At 36.1% G+C, this 20,240-nt stretch overlaps 1 protein-coding gene and 1 pseudogene across 1 annotated transcript in view; both read right to left on the reverse strand.

The window, feature by feature from the left end:
* The window catches only part of CTNNA3 (catenin alpha 3), a gene marked incomplete at its 3' end in the record, with an annotated part of 1,162,049 nt that overhangs the window by 204,057 nt on the left and 937,752 nt on the right, over positions 1 to 20,240 (reverse strand). The gene's annotated exons all lie outside the window — the stretch shown is intronic.
* LOC102758457 lies at positions 18,030 to 18,857 on the reverse strand (annotated as a pseudogene).

Here is a 20,240-nt window from a genome sequence, read left to right on the forward strand (position 1 = left end):
ATATTAAGCAATAAAACCATTCAATTCTGCACACGGGATGCTAATGTTGAATGCCTCTGTTGCTGAAAACTCTTGTAGAAAATAGTCGGTATTTGCTTGGGTGCTATTCCTTTATTAGGATTGAAAATACAGAATAACGTGCGTGTTGAATTACAAAAATTTGTATTATGGGGCACAGGAATAAAAAAAAAATCCTGGTGTGGCTCAGTGGTTGAGTATCAATCCAGGAATCAAGAGGTCACAGTGAAATTCCTGCTCAGGGCACATGCCCGGGTAGGCTCAATCCACATTAGGGTGTGCAGGAGGCAGCAGATCAATGTTTCTCCGCTCAGGGCACATGCCCGGGTTGTAGGCTCCATCCACATTATGGTGTGCAGGAGGCAGCAGATCAATGTTTCTCTGGCATTGATGTTTCTGTTTCTCTCTCCTTCTCCCCGCCCCCCCCTCTCCAAAACATAATCAAAAGCACTTTTTTATAAGAAAGGAAATCATGGCACTATTTTAAGTGACGTCTTGAGGTATATGATACATATAGTAGAACAGAAACCCCAAAGAATACATAAAATTTTAAATGAACAGATAAAATTAGGAACAAACGAGTTGTTTATAACCTGGGAAATTTTATTTATTTATTTATTTCCCCATAACATTAAGTATGCAGCTTAATTATTTCAATTTCCTTCTAAAATACAATATCTCTATACATGAAAAGAAAGGGCTAACAATTAAAAGGGGCAAGACTGTTATTAGATAGATGCCTTAGGGAAGTTCATTTCCTCGGTCTATGATTTTATTTTAAACTCAGTCATATTTTCCTTTCATTGAAATTTATTTTTTCCTTACATTTTGTTCTCAGATGCAAAAAATTTCAGAGTAGTCCCTCTCCAGGAGATGAATTTTCTTTCTTGGTCTCATTAGTGATACTTTCAAGGAACCTATCAACATCTGGAATTTGCCACACAAATGACAAACAGGTCCACGAGTTTAGAAGTAATTTCAAGGTATGATTTCTTATTCTCAAATCAGCGTCGTTCACAAAATATTATGAATCAACATGATTGTTTCTAAAAATATGGAAGTCCCTACAAAACTATTTGTAATTAGAGAGAAAAATCAAAGGATGATTAAAAAGTGAATGGTAAAAGACACTGCTTCAAATATATAAGAACAATCCTTACAGGAAACTCAAATACTTCATCCCAACTCAGATTTCTATAGTCTGTGCTTATCTTTACCTTCCCATGGAGTTTCTCCTTGACATTTTCACAAAGCTCTCTACAGTGGTTCTCAACCTTCTGGTCCTTTAAATACAGTTCCTCATGCTGTAACCCAACCATAAAATTATTTTTGTTGCTACTTCATAACTGTAATGTTGCTACTGTTATGAATCATCATGTAAATATCTGATATGCAGGATGGTCTTAGGCGACCCCTGTGAAAGGGTCGTTCGACCGCCAAAGGGGTTGCGACCCACATGTTGAGAACCGCTGCTCTAGAAGATTCTCTAATAGACCCTTCTCAGTCATCCTACAACCTCTGACTTAGAAGCTAATTTCATCCATCATCAGCAATTTTTCTCTGAAGAATTCACTTTTACTTGATGCTCTATGTATTTTTATACTGTTATTCATTTTTTAATCTAACTCTGAAAACATACACAGGATCCAAAATTTTATTAAGTAAACATGTATTTATTCAGAGATTAAAAGGATGGTAAAAACCTTTTTTTGGATATATATATATCCAAAAACAACCATTCGACTGGTAGCTATGATGTGCACTGACCACTGAGGAGCAAACACTCAACACACAGGCATGGAAATGTGGGACAGACTGATTTATCTCAGAAGGAAGTAGGGAGAGGGTAGGGAGGGGAGAGATTAACCAAAGATCTTATATGCATTTGAGGCCTGGTGCACAGATATGTGCACCAGTGGGATCCCTCGGCCTGGCCTGCGGGGATCGAGCTAAAACCAGCAGTCCGACATCCCCTGATGGGTCCTGGATTGCAAGAGGGCAAAGGCCAGGCCCAGGGACTTCACCAGTGCACAAATTCATGCACCAGACCTCTAGTATATAAATAATATTTTTCTAAAATACACAGGATGTATTCAGGCAGAAACAATTAACAGTGCAGTTCACTAAATTTTATTTTAAAGGTATTGAGATCACTAAATGAAATTGTCACAAATTAAAATTTCAAGAGAATGATTATGAAGTTTTTCACCTTAATTATAAGTTGAGTGTCCATGTGAAAATAATATTTAGAGTCAATTACATGTATTAACAACTTGTAAATGGACCTAGTTAATGCAAATGCTGTGGAAGAGCTACCTAATTAAAAGATAAAACAGTATTTTTTTAATTTTTCTGTGTCAGATAAAAAATATTTATGAGCAATTCACCAAATGATACATATATGTTCAACAATCTCTGCTGTCTCCCATTATGAAATTTTAAACACAACTAACTGACACCTGTGGGACTCATTGCTAGAGTGATGCCTGTATAAAAACTGAAGAATTTACCAAAAGCTACTTTATTGGGAGAGTGTTTTATACTATAAACAATATATAAATATTAGTTTACTAGATAGTTTTGTATTATTTATATCTTTTTTCTTTGCACATTTCAATGGTTTTTAGTTACTTCTTTCATGGCTTGCAAAGTACAATCCATGTTCTTTGTGTTTGGACACCTTAGTTCATGCTAGATTCAATTTCAGAAAAAAGAGGCACAAAAAGTTTAAAACTTCCTATTTAAAGATTTTAAAAATAAAATAGTTCTTTTATTTCCTAATTCTTCATTCAAGAACAACTTTTTCTTTCACACAGAAATTTCCAGAATGGAATATTGGCATGAAGCAGTCAGATGTCCAACAACTGCAATGATTGCATGAGACCAGTGCAATCTGTCTACAAGATATTGTATTTAGAAAATTTTTTTTCCCAAGATTCAAACATGATGAAAGACCAGTAGCACATGGAACAAACATCCATGTAATAAGGATCACAGTAGGGGAAGCCAGTGGGGAGATACTATAATGAGGCCATGATAATAAAATCAGAGAGAAAGGTAACATGATAACAACTGCTAGTAATAATGGGAGGTAGCTGTTTAAAAGATTGATTAAAATGTGAAACAGAACATGTTGTGTGCCTGTTGTTTTTTTTATACTGAGGCTAAAAAAAAAAAAAAAGGCCAGAGAAATATAATCTTTGGTCAAGATCTTGAATAAATATCTGAGACTCTTTTTAATGCAAAGAGCCGAGCTGACCTTCACGACTTAGTCTCCTTTTAGTTCTGAATCTCCACCATCAGACCATCTAATCAAACCATCTTGAACAAACTCAGTGTTATTATCTCAGCAACCTTGCCTGGAAGGCCATTCCCTGCATTTAAGCATCTCTGCATGAAAAACAGATTCGCAACATCTGGTCTAATTTAGTTTTTCTTTAATTTTCATTTTGTTGCCTTTTCTATTTTATTTCCTTTTCCAATCATGTTTGTTGAGCTGCAAATAGCAATTTCCACTCATATCGGTGGTTTTTATCTCACTATTTTAGGGTCAGCGGTCTACCTTGTTCCTTCAAGATAGCTATAAAATGATAAACTTGAGGAACTATAATTACCCGTGCTCTCCTCATACATTTTGGAAAGCTGGCATAAATTTTATTTCCCTATAGTGTTATACACATCAATAAAACACCTGAGTTAAAATTGGCTAGGAATATTTTCTTAATGCTATGTGTCCATGGGTTCTGATTTATTTATCTTTCCTGCTTTAGGTTGCCTCTTGTATCTTTTCCTCAGTTCTCAACATTTTAAAAAAATTGATCCCTTAAAACAATATAATTTTAATAAAAAAACACAGAGAAGGTATAAGATGTTATGCCCAAATGATAAACACAAAGCTTGACTTTGACAGTCAAGTAAATTCAAATGAATGGGACCCTACGTTGCATCATAATTTTGGCATATGGTGCATGTATGGAAAAGTGGGGCTGTCAGACAATATTATAAAATAATATTAAATAATTTAAATAAGAACTAGACTATTATACTCATACTTTATATTCACACGAAACTTTAGATATAACATTAACAAAATGTCATCTGTTATCAAGAAATATAAAGCCAAAATGCAAAATTTCTTTGCTCATTATCCTGCTATACCATAGACTTTATGCCATCTGTTATCTACAGAAAATTGCTGTCCTAACTAACCAGTTTGGCTCAGTGGATAGAACGTCGGCCTGCGGACCGAAGGGTCCCAGGTTCGATTCCGGTCAAGGGCATGTACGTTGGTTGCCGGCACGTCCCCAGTGGGGGTGTGCAGGAGGCAGCTGATCGATATTCCTCTCTCATCGATGTTTCTGACTTTCTATCCCTCGCCCTTCCTCTCTGTAAAATATATTTTAAAAAAATAAAAAGAAAGAAAATTGCTGTATGAGCCCTAAATTATCATATTTCACTGCGATGAATTTAGTCTAATCATGCTTTATGACACTGCTCCCCCCATAGTGAACTTACATGACATACTTTCAGTCCTTCAAAGGTTAATTTTTATATGATCTTACTTATGTAATTTGCCATCAGGTGCCAAGAAAAATACACATTTTCCCTTGATATTAACAATGCCACTTGTCTGCCTCAACCAAAATAAGTTCATACCATGTGTTTATAAGTTATTATGTGAAAATTATCTCTTCATTAAAACAACAAACTATGCCCTAACCATTTTTGGCTCAGTAGATAGAGCATCGGCCTGCGGACTGAAGGGTCCCAGGTTCGATTCCGGTCAAGGGCATGTACCTGGGGTGGGGGCACATCCCGAGTAGGAGATGTGCAGGAGGCAGCTGATCGATGTTTCTCGCTCAGCTCATCGATGTTTCTAACTCTCAATCTCTCTCTCCCTTCCTCTCTGTAAAAAATCAATAAAATATATTAAAAAAAAAACAAACAACAATGGTTCACAACATCTCTAAAAATAATTGAAATCCTGAAGACATACACATATACACAATCATACATATATATTTGTATATATGCTTTATAGCTTATTAGATCTAATATGTATAAGGATGAAAACATCTTCACAAGGAAAATAAAAAAATAGAAGAGAAAAAAAACAAATAAACCAACACAAGTTTCAATAGAATTATTATACATGCCATACAGATTTATCTGCTGTTTGTTTTCTGGGAACCAAAGCAAAAAGAAACAATATAATCTGTTAGAAAATCAAGTAATTAATTTTTATATTTTTTTCTCTATATAACTTAAAAATCTTGTTACCAACCTTTTTTGCCTCAGTGGATGATTGTGCAAATTGTGTGTGTGTGTGTGTGTGTGTGTGTGTTTGGCACATGCACTTCCATCTCTCTCCCATATCCATCTTGTAACTGCATGCCACTGACTAGATCTCTGTCCACAAAATCCAAATTTTCTTGTAGTTTTATCTCTTTCTTCCCAGGTTTAATAAAAACTCCTTTAATTATGAAATTTTTTCATTATCTCTGCTCTTTGAGTTGATACATTTCACTCATCCAAATTTTTTGGTAGATTAATTTCATTTTATTGTTGATTTATCAAGTTCTGAAGCTTGTTTTCTCTTCTAATATCTTCGTATAATCTCAATACACTCTTTGACCCCCCTGTGAATGAACACTTCTCACTAGTATAATTGGGTGTACCATACTGTTAGACAGCCCAGTCATGGAAACAAGACTTTCACCTCCTGTCTGAGAACTTCGGGGAATATTCTGAAAACAGGGACTACCAACATTCTGAAAAGATCAGAAGGTATGCCAGAACATAAAGCAGCAAGAGGACACAGAGGCTTTAAAGCACAGATCACTTAGGTAGCTTTATTGTCAGAGTCCTAGATTATCCTTTTGGCCCCAATACTCAACAGTTCTATAAACTTGGAAAAAGTAATATCCCTAAGTGTTACCTTCTTCATTAATAAAATGGAGTAAATAAAGTTATAGTCTCTGAGATTGTTGTAAAGATTAAAGTATATAAAAAGCACAATATCTAACATCTAGTAAGAATTCAACTTTTATTTATTGTTTATATTTTTATTTTACTTTGGCAAATTAGTCCCATTCCTAAATTAGTCTTTCTTTTTTTCTAGTAGTAAATAGATCTTTCTTTTTTTCTAGTAGTAAATAGAATAGCTCAACCTATCAATTCACTTACCTAATTTTTAATTATCAAAAATTTTATTCTTTATTATTATCTTTTTAATTTATATATTTTAATAAGATGTATCTATATATTTAAGGTGTACAACATGAGGATTTATATACATACTAGTAGCCCTGTGCACGAATCAAATCCATGTGCCAGTAGGTCACTGCTGCCCTCCTGTAGCTCTCTGCCTGCTGCCCCTCCCTCCTGTAGTTCCTCCCACCCCCTCCATAGCTTGCTGCCCTGCCCCATCCTGTAGCTCTCTGCTGCCTGCTTGTAGCCAGTAGGTCGCTGCAGCCCCCTCTCCTCATGGTTTGCTTCCTTACCCCCTCCTGTAGCATTTCGCAGCCCACTTATACCTCGCTGGCCCACCTGCTGATCCGTGATCTGGCCGTGATGTGCTTGGTCATTACGCATCAGGGCGTAATGGCTAATAGCATATTCCTCTCTTATTATATAGGATAAATAGTAAAATGATTGCTACAGCTAAGCTAATCAACATGTTATCTCTTCACATAGTTGTCACTTTTTGAGTGTATTAAGAGTACCAGAAATTTACTCTTAGCTTTTCTGTGTTCAATAGAGTATTATTAACTATAATCCCCATGCCTGTTCATTATTGCAACTTTGTACTCTTTACCAACATCTCCCTATTTACCACCCACCAGCCCCTTGTAAACACTGTCCCACTCTTTGCTTCTGAATTCAAATTTTTTTTCTATATTTTTTTAGATTCCACATATAAATGACCCTATGCAGTTTGTATTTGTTTTTCTCTACCTACTTTATTGCACTTAGCATAATGTCCTCCAGGTTCATATATATGTTGGCCATTTGTAAGTCTTCTCTTGAGAAATGTTTATTCAGGTCATATGGCCATAGTTCAATATGGTTATTGGTTTTCTTGCTATTGAGTTGTTTGAGATCCTGATATGTTTTAAATATTAATTCTTTCCCTTATTAGATGTGTGGTTCATAAATATTTTCTACCATTTCACAGACTGTCTCTTTAGTCTTTCCTTTGCTAAGATTTTTAGTTTGATGTAATCTCATGTATATATTTTTGCTTCTGTTGCCTATGATTTGTGAGTGATATCTACAAAATTATTGCCTAGACCAGTGGTTGGCAAACTCATTAGTCAACAGAGCCAAATATCAACAGTACAACGATTGAAATTTCTTTTGAGAGCCAAATTTCTTAAACTTAAACTATATAGGTAGGTACATTGTTATTAACTTAATTAGGGTACTCCTAAGGCTTAGGAAGAGCCACACTCAAGGGGCCAAAGAGCCGCATGTGGCTCGCGAGCCACAGTTTGCCGACCATGGGCCTAGATCAATGTCAAAAAGACTTTTCCCTATTTAAGAAACTTTTCCCCTTTCATCATCTACACATTTATTGATACCAATAGTTTGGATAAATGCTAAAAGTGAAAAAATTCAATGTACAATGTTCATATAGTTTACTCAGTTTGGAAGTACAGATACAGAGGCAATTAAAACAAAAGGGTAACTGATTTCATCTCAAATGAATGTTACGTACCTGAGAAAAATTCATCTTAAAAACATCTGGCTATTATTATCGCATACTATTTTTAATGTTACTGATAAGTCAGGAATCATAAGAAGATAATCACCAATCCAACGTTATATAACATTAAAGAGACATTACCTAATTTAATTGTTAGCATTTTTTATCATGAAAACTATTGATTAGATGCATAGAGTTTATTAATGCTCGGGTTGTTCATATCGCTTTTTATCTGTTTATCTCTCTGTTATATATGAACTTTTTGAGGAAAAACAATGTTTCTTCCTCATTTATTGAATATTCAGACCAAGGACCATCAAGAATATAATAAACATGTTATTATATTCTTAATAAGCACTCAATAAAAATTGTTAAACAAACACTGTACCTTGGCATTTTTTTATTCTATAAATTATTTTGCAAATTCTACTCAGTGTATTCATTCATATGTTAATATAACAATTAACAGGAACCTGAAATATTATTTGTAAAGTATTATCTGATTGGCTTCATTTATACACTTAGTACATTATTTATTGAATTTCTACTATGTGCTGGGCACTTTGCTAATTTTAAGGTAAACAGTAATAATATTTTTTGAAAGTGTTGGTTGTCTTAAGGTTATGGTCCATTGAGAGACAACTATATAAGTTAAAAGGTACTAAAATAATAAACAAACAGCAACAACATATTGTTATTTTAGAGAACAACTTATGAATACATTTACATAAAGTGGTTAGAGAAAACAATTCATATTTGTAAAAAGTAGGTGGAGGCAGAACATTCAAAGGGTGGGGCTACTATAGAGCAGTGGTTCTCAACCTTCCTAACGCCTTGACCCTTTAATACACTTCCTCGTGTTGTGGTGACCCTCAACCATAAAATTATTTTCATTGCTACTTCATAACTGTAATTTTGCTAGTGTTATGAATCATAATGTAAATATATGATATGCAGGATGTATTTTCATTGTTACAAATTGAACATAATTAAAGCATAGTGATTAATCACAAAAACAATATGTAATTATATATGTGTTTTCCGATGGTCTTAGGCGACCCCTGTTAAAGGGTCGTTCGACCCCCAAAGGGGTCGTGGCCCACAAGTTGAGAACCGCTGCTATAGAGGGAGGAAGTAGGAGCGATGCCCTAACACCAGGCTAACATTGATGGGATTGTGTAAACATCTACCTTTTTCTTATTATGTAAATGTCATGTGGAAGAGTTAGGCAACTGTCTAAAGGACCATGTTTCAATGGTATCACCAATTTGGATTTAACATTATCTTTGTACACATTTTGATAAGTTTGTAGGGATGAAAACCAGTTTGGGGGTCAAATACCCATGGTTTCACTCCCTGTACACAGCTCTAGTTTAGAGCTAATAAAAATTTCGATAGAATGAATGCTCAGCATTAAACAAAACCTAGGGTTATGGTGCTAAGTTATGTAATTTACATTAAATAATTATCTTGATGTCTGGCATATACCTTGCACTCAATAAATTATGTTGTTGTTATTTTAAGTAATAAATGAATTATTTTAAAATAAAAAATATAATGGGATGAGCTCTAAGTAATATTTTAATTGATTAAACAGTTTGTCTATTTTCAAGCATTTGCTACTTTTTGACCTCCTCGAGGAGGTAATATGTCTTTCCAGTCAAGTGCAGGAACTCCCATACATCCCCCAACTCAAAACCGCATAAATGTCTCTGAAACATTTTCTATAAAGGCCCCAGCCTTCTCCTTGTAACACTCACATCTGCATTTCCTATGCTTTCGCAGCACTCCACCTTGGAGCAGTACATAATGAACTGGACTCAGGTGCCCTGTGTTCCTGTTTTGTGCTGCACTGGCTTACAAGGTTGTGCTCTTTTCTGTTTCAAGATGTTCCTTAAAAAAACAGACTTCAAACTCAACCTCTGTCTTCCTAATTTGCTCCAACTCTGTTCTCTTGGTAAGACCATTGGTGATTGGATTTGTTATACATGTCCCTCCCAGCCATACTAACCACATCTCTGTGTTGGTTACCTATCAAAAGTAACATGTTTTCAGACTGTCCTGTCAACCTAAATAGACATTTTAACTCTTTAGTTTTTACTACACAGTAGAATGAGACATTTATCCAGCATTATGGTTTGGGGAGGCAAAATCAGATTTCTCTGGAAGTGCCAGCAGCAATATCATCTCTCCATGATGAAAAAAAAAAAAAAAAAAGGATAGTACCCAGCTAGTGTTGCTCAGTGGTTAGGTATTGACCTATGAAGCAGTAGACCATGCTTGGATTCACAGTCAAGACAGATGGCCAGGCTGCAGGCTCAGTCCCCAGTGTGGGGCATGTAGGAGGCAACTGCTCAATGATTATCTCTCATCATTGATGTTTCTGTCTCTCTCTCTCCCTCTTCTTTCCTCTTTGAAATCAATAAAAACATGTTTTTAAAAAGGAAAGAATATCTAGCAGCAACCAATCCAAACAGTAAAGAAACTAAGAACATTTGAGAATAATTTTGAGGCATGTTTCCCAACCGTATGCATCTTCTTGACGCTCAAAGGAGGGCTCTTCCCATTTTGAGAATCACCATTTTAAATAGGTAGGAGTTGCTCTTTACTCTTTCGTTTCTTCATATTTAGGCACTCTTCATTGCCACTGAGAATGGGAATGGAATACAAAATACTGTGGGTTTTCATATCCATTGAAGAGTTTACTTTCCACTACTCATGTAATATAAATGGTCTATATCAGCGGTTCTCAACCTGTGGGTTGCGACCCCTTTGGGAGTCGAACAACCCTTTCACAGGGGTCACCTAAGACCATCGGAAAGCACATATATAATTACATATTATTTTTGTGATTAATCACTATGCTTTAATTATATTCAATTTGTAACAATGAAATTGGGGCTCACCACAACATGAGGAACTGTATTAGAGGGTTGCAGCATTAGGAAGGTTGAGAACCACTGGTCTATATGATTGTTGTTGTCTGGATTTCCAATGTGACAGGGAAAAATTAAGAATCTATGGAAATCTGTTTTCTGTATCAATTTTTGGTTATTTAAACTTGAAACTATAGGAAGAAAAAGCCAGTATAGTTATAATTTAAACTTAATCTTCAGTACTTGTATGTGGAAGACATATACATACACATATGTTGTTCATATGGAAAATAATACAATAACCCTATATAAGAGAGGCATAAAGACCAAGTGCATCACAACCAGATCACAGATCAGCAGGAGGGTGGGCCAGCGAGGTGCAAGCGTGCTGCGGAGAGCTACAGGAGCAGGCAGGGCAGCAAGCTATGAGGGGAGGAGGGGGGAGCTCCAGGAGGGCGGGGCAGGAGGGCAGCTGACCTACTGGCACACAGATTCGTGCACAGGGCTACTAGTTAATGTATAATAATACAAGAATAAACTGTTTTGCGTACTCACAACTATAAACTTACTTTTGCCAACCCCTATGTATACAATACAAAGCACACTTACTCTATATTGTTGACATAGTATTGTCTCCTTTAATCATATAAATAACACAAAAATAATTACTATAATCCTCATTCTTTTCAAAGGAAAAAAAGTAAATATAACCTATTCCAAGTTTGAATATTAATAATAAATGGTACAGCTAGAGTTGAACCAGAAAGTCTGACTAAAGGACTTTTACTTTAAACCATTTCTTGATGTTACTACTCTAGCATAATCATGCAATTATAAATAGTTATATTCAGAAGTTTCCATGACTATTCAGTGAAATCTTCCTCATAGCAACAGTAGATTGTAGTGTATGCTTTGTTTTCTTAAGGTTTAAGAGCTCCCTGAACAAAAATTTTCAAAGGAATTTATCTAGTAGTCACTAAGTTGCTCTGTTTTGTTAAACTCGTGTGAATTTACTCTTTAGAAGACCCCTCTGATAACAATAAATATCTATGGTCTGACTTTCCAACAATATTAAACACCAGATAACAGATTTATGTGATTATGCAAAAACACCCAACTACTTTAAGCAGAATGCTTTCTCACACTTGCATGTATTCCAACCACATAGGGGATTTAAACTACTGTGCTTAAAAGAAAGAAAAGGGGAGGAAGATTTGAGTCAATTCGTCATTTTTATTACCTACTCTCAACTCTACCAAAACCACATCTAAAGAACATACATCACTGGCATTTACTGTTATTTCACCACTCACTCCACTTTTGAAGCAGCCGTGCAATATCAAATGCATGCACCTGCCTATATACAATATCACACACTGTCAGAGGAAGACCTAGCATTAATAATAGGAAGGATAATTAAAGAAACTCTCGGAACATTGCTGCTTTTTAGATAGCCCCTAATATTTAAATCTTCCTTCTCTTTCTTAGTTCTTTAATTAGCTGTGACTTTGATATTAGGCATATATTTGTTTGAAGGTAAAAGCCTACTCTAACAACTTTCACATATAATGTGTATTTTCATTCATTATTGCAGTTCTATTCTAACACTTGTAAATTACTTTTTAAAACTCATTTTGTTCATAGTTCTCATTTTTAAAATGTTTTTTTTCTTCTTCAAAGGTAAAATCATAGTTCATTCAACCATTTCTTTCTCTTAATAAAGCATGTGTCATCTTTTAATCATAAAATAGGAGGTCCACCATGCAGAACACAGGGGTCACCAAGATCATTCTCATTGGCACAAAGGATCAGGGGGAAAACTGTAACGTGGACAAAGCTTCTCTTCACTGTACTTTTTAAAAATTTCATTTTCTAATATCTCTTCTTCCAAACCTCAAAGTTTAATTGTTCTTAAGCTATTAAAAGTATACAACCTGGGTTTACCATTAAAATTTCCTGGTATGTAAATAGTCTTCCCACTCCTCATTTATTCTTTCAATAATCCTCTTACTCTTTTGTGAAAATGGCCTTGGCAAACAATGTTTGGATTAAAAAAACTCAAACTGAAATGTCAGTGACTCTAATTCTGATGTCTAATGAGTACATTAAAGAACAGTGTGGTAACCTAGCTGAAAATGAATATATAATTCATAGACTGGAATGGGAGATATATTTCAATCAGAAAGTTCTCCTCGCTATTTCTTATCTATATGTGCAGGCAGTAAGCGCACAAATCTCACACTCTTGACACATCCGAGGAACAAACACTGCCAATGGACTCCTGACCCCGAAGTGGAAATTAGAATATACAAATTAATCTCTGAATGCATTGCTTTTCTCCTTTTTAAAATGAGCACATTATTCCAAAATAATGTTAAGTAATTTCTGGAGTTATTCTATCAACATAATTTTGATTGTATCAAATATACTTCTATTGACATTTTCTGGGTATTCTAGGTGTCTCTCACATACCAAGGAGTTGTTTCCAGAAACATGGTTAATGATGGCAGCTTCAAATGGGAAATCCCTAGGGAAAATTGAATAATGAGAAGAGGCCAACAGGAAATTTTCTGGTTATGAGAATTTATGTTGCCCTAACTTTGCTTCTTGCTCCTGACCCACTTAATATGCTTTGGAATGATCACCTCACCTCATCTGACCCTCTTCAATCTAAATTTCTGCACAGAATTTCCTATGTAGCACTAGAAAAATATAAAAGGGCCAGGAATAAACTTAGGGTGCTTCTAAATTTAGTAATTACTTTGGGGAAACCAGGAGAGATAACATAACCACAATAAAAGAGTATAGCTCCGTGGTTGGCAAACTGCGGCTCGCGAGCCACATGCAGCTCTTTGGCCCCTTGAGTGTGGCTCTTCCTAAGCCTTGGGAGTACCCTAATTAAGTTAATAACAATGTACCTACCTATATAGTTTAAGTTTAAAAAATTTGGCTCTCAAAAGAAATTTCAATCGTTGTACTGTTGATATTTGGCTCTGTTGACTAATGAGTTTGCCGACCACTGGTGTAGCTAAACACACTGGTGCAGTCATAAAGATGAAATACACGATGAAGTTTGATTTTGTGGAATTTGACGTGAGAACACTTTGGGAAATCCAGAAATCGAAGGATAATTTTGATAGCAGTGAGACCATAACCATATAATAGATCACTGTCTTCTAGCTAGATTCACTTAAGAGTCATTTGGTTTATTTATAAAATAGCAAAACAAGATACAAGACTGATCATTTTCTTTTTAACCTTGTAATAGGTCTTGTTCAAAAACTTATAAAAATACAATTACAACCAAGAGTCTGATTATACAAAATTCTCATTTCTTTTTCTTAAAATATATTTTTATTATTGATTTCAAAGAGTAAGGGAGAGAAAGAGAGAGAGAAATATCACTGATGAGAGAGTATCATTGTTCAGCTTATGGTCATTACTCTGCAGTGATTTTTACAGAAATAAGGTTTTCATGACTTCATTTAATGAGCATTTATAAGACATCATCAATTAAGGATAATCCTGGTATTTGAGACACTGCTGAACAGGAAAAACTACATGCAGATTTCTTGAGTTCTCCAAGAAGTTTCACTAAAGAAAATAAGGAAGACATAACTGTGCAAAAGGAAAACCTGAACCACTGACCTTGAAAATTATATTCTAAGAAGCTCCGGAGTCTATAAGGACATTCCCAAATTGAGGCAAGGAGGTAATATATATTCATATGAATATAAGGTAGTCACTAACTGCAGACCACCACTTAGGAGGTGGCATAACTTTGGGCAATAGGTTTCTATGGTGGAAGGTGATTTTTAGTGAAGGTCATAGACATGAGCCCTCGGCAACTGATATTCCCAGCGGCATGGGTACGTTGCATAGTTTCTAAAGAGAATGGACTGCCACAGTATCTACTACAGCCCCCCTCTTGTACCACCCAAATTTACTTGTTTCTTAGCGTAAATTCATTACAGATGGAAATGGCTTTTCTGGAAACCTGGTTGGTCTTTGTTTCTTGGGTAGCTTAACACGTAACAAGTTAGTGAGATGAATTACAGCCTGCACTGATGGGATTGATCTTTAGGCTGTAACCAAGACTCACAATTGTCTCGACCATCATCCATACTATATTCCCCTAATTTTGAGCCATCATCTCTGATGATCTAGGCACCATTGTATGGTGAGGTGACCCTGACTCTCATCCCTGAGAGCTCTAAACCTCTGGTTACCTTCACCACCTAGGTCATGCCTGCTGTACTTGTCTGTTTATTAATAAATCTTGGCATGGAAACAGTAAGAGGTGTCAAAATAATCACTCAAGTTTCAAACATATTTTTCTCTTCCCCAATTGGGTAGCATAGCCCTATCTCCTGCTAATCTTTTTGTTACCTGATGGATTGGCTTGAAGTGAGTAAACAGGATCACTATTAAATAGAATGAGTAAGATTAGAAGAAGAGTGACTTTAGAAAGGAAATTAGGAAATCTTGTTTGATCATATTAATTTTAAGATATCCCTACACATGTGCCAATAAGTGAAGATGGCTAACAGATAGTTGGATATACAGGCTCCAGCTAAGAGAAAAGGTGAGACTAACATTAACAATTTGGAGGCCATACATATTTAGATTGACCACTGGAATAAATGGATACAATAATCTATAATAATAAAAGCATAATATGCTAATTAGACTGACATTCTTCCTGATGAAGCGTTGGAGGGAAGCTGGAGGGAAGCCGGTGCAAGCCGGTGCCGGCAGCTAGGGGAAGGAAGGCCTACTCTTGCACGACTTTTGTGCATTGGGCCTCTAGTGTTTAAGATAAAGAGCAATGCAAGTGAGGAGGCCATGAGACGGAGATATCATCGAAACAAATGCGAATCATACAGAATGAGGGCAAAAATGGCAGTAAAAGGGAAATCATAAATTTAGATACAAATTTTTTCCATACACTTACTTTTGTTTAATGTAAACCATACCTTCTTTTATTGTTCATGAGACATATTTGGGAAAATTTAAGAGAAAATAAAACATTACTAAATAGTTTAAGAAACCCTGGGGTTAAAAATAAAAGTTAGGTAGGTATAAAAACTCCAGGATTTTGTGAAATATATAGCATATTAATATGAAACTTAAATGTACAAAAGAGGTGACACATATAGAATTTTCAAAACTTATTTGATTACCATTTTCAATGATTATCTCACAGAATTAGCATTACAAGGAACATATAGAACATATCAAGAAAATCCTAATCAACAATTCAGGGCAGTAGGTCACACAAATTTTGAGAATGTGATCAAACTTATGGGTAACCCCCCACCCCATGAAAATGCACACACACACACACACTCACACACTGTGCACAATTTCTTTATATATATATATATAATATATCAATATATATATTGATTTCTAAGAGGAAGTGAGAGGGAGAGAGAAATGGCAACATCAATGATGAGAGATAATCATTAATCAGATGCTTCCTGCATGCCTCCAACCGGGGATTGAGTCCGCAACCTGGGCCTGTGCCCTGACCAGGGATAGAACAGTGACCTCCTGGTTCAGAGGTCAGTATTCAACCACTGAGCCACACTGGCCAGGCCACAATTTCATATAATTACTCAAACTTTGAGGATCCCCCATAGAGTGTAGGTTACAAATCTCTAACCTCTGTTCTGGTTCCTAATGTCTGGTCTGTTAGGCAGCACCATGAACATCACTTGAGCACGTGTTAGCTGGATATGCAGCATCTCGGGCCTCATCCTAGACTTACTGAATCAGACTCTGCATGTTAAAAAGATTCCCTGATGATTTATATCACATTTCAGTTAGAAAAATCCTACTCAAGAAGGTCAAATAGTTAATTTCCACACTCAATAAAAAGAAAACTGCCTTACATTTCCAGACAATTACAATAATTTTAAACATTTCTTTTGAATTTCTTCCAAGTTTTTACACTGAGTCAAATCAGACTTAATCATAGCTGAGGATTAGCACTTTTCACATTTTGTCGTTTTTATAAAACAAACAACAGTCAAATGTAATAACCATTAATTATGTGGCTGGCGCAAGCTATAAAGCTTGAAAAGGCATCCTCTTGCGTCTTAACGCCGCTAATGTATGATTTACAAAGGCGTAGCGGTGTAATCTTAGGAGTCTTTATATTTCCTTAAAAGATTAAATAGCCATGTAACTCCATTATCTAGAAGGTTAGGCAGAAATGTCAGCCCCTGGATGTCACATAATGAAGAGTACTGATTCGTAATAACAGAACACAAGGTCTTTCCTTGGGAGATTTATGCCTGATTGCAATTGTCCATGTCCAGATACCCACAATCAATAATAGGCTCCACTTTATCTGCCAAAGTAGAATTTTGAAATATGAAAACGAAGGTTTGAAAAAAGTGGAAAGATAATCTCCATGTATTAAATCTCACAGCTAAATTCTCCTGTTTGATATAATCTGTCTATTCTTTCCTTCAAGCTACACTTTGAAAGAGTAGAACTGGTACATTCTCACATTTTCTTAAATTTGTTCCACTTTTCCTTCTCATTGATGAAACAGAAGGATATTAAAGCTTTTAAAATAGGCAATTATTTTCCAAAGAAATGGTGCTCTGGTCAGGCAATTTGGTTCAAAAACAAATTTTAAAATTCATAAGAGCTCCATGATACATGTGATATGGATATGAGAAAAAATAGTAAGTTCCGAAATAGAAAGCTGAAATGAACCCTGCTTATCACAGTTATTTGTAGAAGTAAGCGAGGCATGGACTGTATTTTTTAAAAATTTCTATTTCTTTCCAGAGTCTGTCCTCTTTTTTTTCTCTTTATTGATTAAGGTATTACATATGTGTCCTTACCCACCCCATGGGCCCCCCACCCTCCAACTCGCACCCTCATCCCCCTAGTGTCTGTGTCTATTGGTTATGCTCATATGCATGCGTACAAGTCCTTTGGTTGATCTCTCCCCCTTCCCCACATCCTCCCCTGCCTTCCCTCTGAGGTTTGACAGTCTGTTCAATACTTCTCTAGGGATTGCCATTTCTGGGACCCTGACTTTATGAAGTCTGTAAACAAACTATTCAATGTTGATACTTCTTCACTGATCTTTAGAGGTAACCATTACATTATTTATCTTATACTCACTGCATTAGTTATGATCAATAACTTTCTGCAGTAGTTTTGTTTTGTTTGTTTAATTTTGGCCAGCACAAATTGTTCAAAGTCAAACTGACAAGGAGACTTGAACATGCTTATTAATATTCACCCATTAACCCTTGCTAAAATAAAAAAAGGCCTTAATTTCTTACAGGAGCCTCACTGAAACTATTTTCTATTATTTCAATATTTTTTTCTCTAAGCCTACTCCTGTTTCTCTGTAACTCTTTATTTTATTATTAAAAATTTGCTTTATTTTTCTGCTGAATTGAATACTAGCTTCTATTTAAGTCAGAGTTTTTAAAATGGGTTCCAATTATTAGCATAGAGAGCATCACCTTACCAATAACAAATAATAAATCAAACTAGGTCCCAGTGGTTATGGCTACATCTAGGATGTTGGGATGATCAAGAACTCTTATTTGTTTGCATTAGCTTTTAGTTCTTGGTTATATCTCCAAATACGAAAGAGCTCAGAGGCTCCTGCTGCCCTGAAAAAGCAAACAGACTCCAGTTTTTTTTGGAAAATTACAAATGAGTATCTTCACCAAATAAGCCCTGTAGCCATAAAACAGTAGACCGAGCTGTGCTGGGTTTTTCTGCAGGTCTGGCCATGTCAGCCAACCCAGCACACACCAACCCCATTTCCTAATTGGAGCCCAGAAAAAAACTGTTCTGGGATCTGCCAGGTGGTTGGACAGCAGCCTCAATCTCTCAGGCAACACGAGCTCCACTTTATCAAGGACCCAGTGGTAGGTGGCCCTCTAGCCCACTCCTGTTTCTCTGTAACTTCTGCAACAGAAAAGTATGGGTCATTCTCAACTAAAAGATGGATCAGTTCCTAAAATTAAAAAAAATTAATATTTTTGTCCAGGCTTTTTTCATGTACATCATTGATGTTTGTTTAAGTTATTTAAAAAAAAAACAAAACAGGAAGTGGTTCCTCTGTAATTGATAGGCTATTTTAAAGTGAATTGTGCCTAGCTCTTTTTCTGATATGCATCTGTAGGGATTGGTGGATAAATGCTATGTTTATTATCTCAACAGTGCACTTACCTCTTTGCTTTTTTCAAGTCACTTGCTGCAGTTTTCATAAATTCCGGAGCTCTCTCATTCAAGTCACTAATAATCTCTACGACTGTCTAATTTCAACTCACTGTATTGATGATTTTATTTTAACACTTTTAGTTTTATTTATCTGAGAACCCCCTTGTCCCTCTAGTTTTGTTTTTCTTTCTATATATGCTGACGGGTTTTAAAAGCTGTAGCTCCAGCTCTCTGATTCATACAGTGCATTTTGTTTCAATTTTTCTTCAAACCTGAAAAAACTTTGAATAATGGGGAAGAAAAGGAATAAAATTCTATCCTAGAGTATAATGCCTGTGGCTTTGGTTCCCTCTCGCTGCTAAATATGTATAGCTGCTGATACACAAAGATATATATCTTGATTTTTATATCCTTGCTACATATTTTTTTCCTTTTAATCTTTTATTGTTATATTTTCAATAGAACTCACAATGTTATTTTGGCTTATGTTCCTTTCCTTGTATTTATATTTTGTACTAGCCTCCCCTTGAGCTCTTTTAATGCTGGAAATGTATTATGAATCCTCATATTGCCAGTACCTGCGTTCTGCAAATTTATATAGTAGGCAATCAATAAAGGTTTGTTGATTGGATCAATGAATCTTCTCAATATGTAGAATGTGTTTGTCCAACTAAAGAAAATATACTGATATTTGTGACACTGAAAAAAAAATGGTGGCAGAGTAGGTGGATGCTGCACGGACACGCTCCTAGGAACAAGCTGGAATTACAACTGAAATATGGAAAGGTTTCCTGAATAATCAATGGAAAACTCACAGGAGAGAACCCTGATACCCAAGGACTAAAGGTGGAGACTGCATAGAGACTGGTAGGAGGGGCAGAGGCACGAAAGGGCTGACTGAGCACCCATAGACAGCAACTGAAGTCTCAGAGAGATATCTCAGCTGTGGGGGAAAGGGGGGTGCCACTGAGAACTCTGGGATCTAATCCTGAAGCTGGCCTCCCCAGAAGAGAGCACCAAACTGAAAAAGATACCCACATAACATCTAGCTGTGAAAAGCAGTGGGGTGCTGTCTGCCAAGGAGTGGCAGCTGAAATTTCAGGCACCCTCTTAAAGGGCCAATGCACAAAAATTCCCTGTGGAGCCACCATCATGTACTCTGGCAGAGGGAGGGTGAAGTGGACTGGAGCTGTGAGAGCAGAATCCAGGAATGGGGACTCGGGGGGATAGAGCTCAGATGGCAGACACCCCAAGTTTCCTGGGCTGAGTCATTCCCTCACACAGTGGAGGACATCTTTCCCACATAAACATCTGCCTCGCCTGTCGGGGAAGACAGTTGACACACTCTATTGGAAAACACCGTGCCCTGAGGCCACTTAACACATTGTATGCAGGAAACGTGTTACGTATTTATACGTTCTACCAGTGTA

This window comes from Myotis davidii, unplaced genomic scaffold (genome assembly GCF_000327345.1).
Source record: "Myotis davidii unplaced genomic scaffold, ASM32734v1 scaffold134, whole genome shotgun sequence".
Classification (NCBI taxonomy): Eukaryota; Metazoa; Chordata; class Mammalia; order Chiroptera; family Vespertilionidae; genus Myotis; species Myotis davidii.